Source organism: Engystomops pustulosus, unplaced genomic scaffold, assembly GCF_040894005.1.
Source record: "Engystomops pustulosus unplaced genomic scaffold, aEngPut4.maternal MAT_SCAFFOLD_530, whole genome shotgun sequence".
Taxonomy (NCBI): Eukaryota; Metazoa; Chordata; class Amphibia; order Anura; family Leptodactylidae; genus Engystomops; species Engystomops pustulosus.
The window spans coordinates 32501-37139 of NW_027285409.1; positions in this window are offsets into that span (position 1 = coordinate 32501).

Sequence of the window (4639 nt, forward strand, 5' to 3'; positions counted from 1 at the left end):
ACTTGGCGGCAAGTCCCGGGGACGAACAAGCCCATGGAAGTAGGGGCTCAGCGGGAGCAGCCAGTTGGCCTATCCGCCACATGTCACTGTCCCCCGGCCAGACTTGGCGGCAAGTCCCGGGGAGGAACAAGCCCATGGAAGTAGGAGCTCCGACTTCCAAAGTGATGACGTCAGCGGGAGCAGCCGCTCGGCCGTATCCGGCGGCATGTCACTGTTCCCCGGCCAGACTTGGCGGCAAGTCCCGGGGACGAACAAGCCCATGGAAGTAGGGGCTCAGCGGGAGCAGCCAGTTGGCCTATCCGGCCACATGTCACTGTCCCCCGGCCAGACTTGGCGGCAAGTCCCGGGGAGGAACAAGCCCATGGAAGTAGGAGCTCCGACTTCCAAAGTGATGACGTCAGCGGGAGCAGCCGCTCGGCCGTATCCGGCGGCATGTCACTGTTCCCCGGCCAGACTTGGCGGCAAGTCCCGGGGACGAACAAGCCCATGGAAGTAGGGGCTCAGCGGGAGCAGCCAGTTGGCCTATCCGGCCACATGTCACTGTCCCCCGGCCAGACTTGGCGGCAAGTCCCGGGGAGGAACAAGCCCATGGAAGTAGGAGCTCCGACTTCCAAAGTGATGACGTCAGCGGGAGCAGCCGCTCGGCCGTATCCGGCGGCATGTCACTGTTCCCCGGCCAGACTTGGCGGCAAGTCCCGGGGACGAACAAGCCCATGGAAGTAGGGGCTCAGCGGGAGCAGCCAGTTGGCCTATCCGGCCACATGTCACTGTCCCCCGGCCAGACTTGGCGGCAAGTCCCGGGGAGGAACAAGCCCATGGAAGTAGGAGCTCCGACTTCCAAAGTGATGACGTCAGCGGGAGCAGCCGCTCGGCCGTATCCGGCGGCATGTCCCTGTTCCCCGGCCAGACTTGGCGGCAAGTCCCGGGGACGAACAAGCCCATGGAAGTAGGGGCTCAGCGGGAGCAGCCAGTTGGCCTATCCGGCCACATGTCACTGTCCCCCGGCCAGACTTGGCGGCAAGTCCCGGGGAGGAACAAGCCCATGGAAGTAGGAGCTCCTACTTCCAAAGCGATGACGTCAGCGGGAGCAGCCGCTCGGCCGTATCCGGCGGCATGTCACTGTTCCCCGGCCAGACTTGGCGGCAAGTCCCGGGGGACGAACAAGCCCATGGAAGTAGGGGCTCAGCGGGAGCAGCCAGTTGGCCTATCCGGCCACATGTCACTGTCCCCCGGCCAGACTTGGCGGCAAGTCCCGGGGAGGAACAAGCCCATGGAAGTAGGAGCTCCTACTTCCAAAGCGATGACGTCAGCGGGAGAAGCCGCTCGGCCTATCCGGCCACATGTCACCGTCCCCCGGCCACACTTGGCTATAGGTCCCGGGGAGGAATAATGCCCATGGAAGTAGGAGCTCCTACTTCCAAAGGGGCAAGTCAGCGGGAGCAGCCACTTGGCCTATTCGGCCAAGTTTCACTGTTCCCCGGCCACACTTGGCTGTAGGTCCCGGAGAGGAATAATGCCCATGGAAGTAAGAGCTCCTACCTCCAAAGGGGCAAGTCAGCGGGAGAAGCCACTTGGCCTATCCGGCCACATGTCACTGTCCCCCGGCCAAGCTTGGCTGTAGGTCCCGGGGAGGAATAATGCCCATGGAAGTAGGAGCTCCTACTTCCAAAGGGGCAAGTCAGCGGAAGAAGCCACTAGTTCTATCCGGCCAAGAGTCACTGTTCCCCGGCCTTACTTGGCAGTAGGTCCCGGGGAGGAATAATGCCCATGGAAGTAGGAGCTCCTACTTCCAAAGGGGCAAGTCAGCGGGAGAAGCCACTTGGCCTATCCGGCCAAGAGTCACTGTTCCCCGGCCACTCTTGGCAGTAGGTCCCGGGGAGGAATAATGCCCATGGAAGTAGGAGCTCCTACTTCCAAAGGGGCAAGTCAGCGGGAGAAGCCACTAGTTCTATCCGGCCAAGAGTCACTGTTCCCCGGCTACACTTGGCAGTAGGTCCCGGGGAGGAATAATGCCCATGGAAGTAGGAGCTACTACCTCCAAAGGGTGAAGACACTTGGCTCTAAGTCCCCGAGAGGTATACTGCCCATGGGAGTAAGAGCTCCTACTTCCAAAGGGGCAAGTCAGCGGGAGAAGCCACTTGGCCTACCCGGCCAAGAGTCACTGTTCCCCGGCCACACTTGGCAGTAGGTCCCGGGGAGGAATAATGCCCATGGAAGTAGGAGCTCCTACTTCCAAAGGGGCAAGTCAGCGGGAGAAGCCACTTGGCCTACCCGGCCAAGAGTCACTGTTCCCCGGCCACACTTGGCAGTAGGTCCCGGGGAGGAATAATGCCCATGGAAGTAGGAGCTCCTACTTCCAAAGGGGCAAGTCAGCGGGAGAAGCCACTTGGCCTATCCGGCCACATGTCACTGTCCCCCGGCCACACTTGGCTGTAGGTCCCGGGGTGGAATAATGCCCATGGAAGTAGGAGCTCCTACTTCCAAAGGGGCAAGTCAGCGGGAGCAGCCACTTGGCCTATCCGGCCAAGTGTCACTGTTCCCCGGCCACACTTGGCTGTAGGTCCCGGAGAGGAATAATGCCCATGGAAGTAAGAGCTCCTACCTCCAAAGGGTGAAGACACTTGGCTCTAAGTCCCCGAGAGGTATACTGCCCATGGAAGTGAGAGCTCCTACTTCCAAAGGGGCAAGTCAGCGGGAGAAGCCACTTGGCCTATCCGGCCAAGAGTCACTGTTCCCCGGCCACACTTGGCAGTAGGTCCCGGGGAGGAATAATGCCCATGGAAGTAAGAGCTCCTACTTCCATAGGGGCAAGTCAGCGGGAGAAGCCACTTGGCCTATCCGGCCAAGAGTCACTGTTCCCCGGCCACACTTGGCAGTAGGTCCCGGGGAGGAATAATGCCCATGGAAGTAGGAGCTCCTACTTCCAAAGGGGCAAGTCAGCGGGAGAAGCCACTTGGCCTATCCGGCCACATGTCACTGTCCCCCGGCCACTCTTGGCTGTAGGTCCCGGGGAGGAATAATGCCCATGGAAGTAGGAGCTCCTACTTCCAAAGGGGCAAGTCAGCGGGAGAAGCCACTTGGACTATCCGGCCAAGAGTCACTGTTCCCCGGCCACACTTGGCAGTATGTCCCGGGGAGGAATAATGCCCATGGAAGTGGGAGCTCCTACTTCCAAAGGGGCAAGTCGGCGGGAGAAGCCACTTGGCCTATCCGGCCAAGAGTCACTGTTCCCCGGCCACACTTGGCAGTAGGTCCCGGGGAGGAATAATGCCCATGGAAGTAAGAGCTCCTACTTCCAAAGGGGCAAGTCAGCGGGAGAAGCCACTTGGCCTATCCGGCCAAGAGTCACTGTTCCCCGGCCACACTTGGCAGTAGGTCCCGGGGAGGAATAATGCCCATGGAAGTAAGAGCTCCTACTTCAATAGGGGCAAGTCAGCGGGAGAAGCCACTTGGCCTATCCGGCCAAGAGTCACTGTTCCCCGGCCACACTTGGCAGTAGGTCCCGGGGAGGAATAATGCCCATGGAAGTAGGAGCTCCTACCTCCAAAGGGTGAAGACACTTGGCTCTAAGTCCCCGAGAGGTATAATGCCCATGGAAGTAAGAGCTCCTACTTCCAAAGGGGCAAGTCAGCGGGAGAAGCCACTTGGCCTATCCGGCCAAGAGTCACTGTTCCCCGGCCACACTTGGCTGTAGGTCCCGGGGAGGAATAATGCCCATGGAAGTAGGAGCTCCTACTTCCAAAGGGGCAAGTCAGCGGGAGAAGAGCCACTTGGCCTATCCGGCCAAGAGTCACTGTTCCCCGGCCACACTTGGCAGTAGGTCCCGGGGAGGAATAATGCCCATGGAAGTAGGAGCTACTACCTCCAAAGGGTGAAGACACTTGGCTCTAAGTCCCCGAGAGGTATACTGCCCATGGGAGTAAGAGCTCCTACTTCCAAAGGGGCAAGTCAGCGGGAGAAGCCACTTGGCCTATCCGGCCAAGAGTCACTGTTCCCCGGCCACACTTGGCAGTAGGTCCCGGAGAGGAATAATGCCCATGGAAGTAGGAGCTCCTACTTCCAAAGGGGCAAGTCAGCGGGAGAAGCCACTTGGCCTACCCGGCCAAGAGTCACTGTTCCCCGGCCACACTTGGCAGTAGGTCCCGGGGAGGAATAATGCCCATGGAAGTAGGAGCTCCTACTTCCAAAGGGGCAAGTCAGCGGGAGAAGCCACTTGGCCTATCCGGCCACATGTCACTGTCCCCCGTCCACACTTGGCTGTAGGTCCCGGGGTGGAATAATGCCCATGGAAGTAGGAGCTCCTACTTCAAAAGGGGCAAGTCAGCGGGAGCAGCCACTTGGCCTACCCGGCCAAGTGTCACTGTTCCCCGGCCACACTTGGCTGTAAGTCCCGGAGAGGAATAATGCCCATGGAAGTAAGAGCTCCTACCTCCAAAGGGCGAAGACACTTGGCTCTAAGTCCCCGAGAGGTATACTGCCCATGGAAGTGAGAGCTCCTACTTCCAAAGGGGCAAGTCAGCGGGAGAAGCCACTTGGCCTATCCGGCCAAGAGTCACTGTTCCCCGGCCACTCTTGGCTGTAGGTCCCGGGGAGGAATAATGCCCATGGAAGTAGGAGCTACTACCTTCAAAGGGGCAAG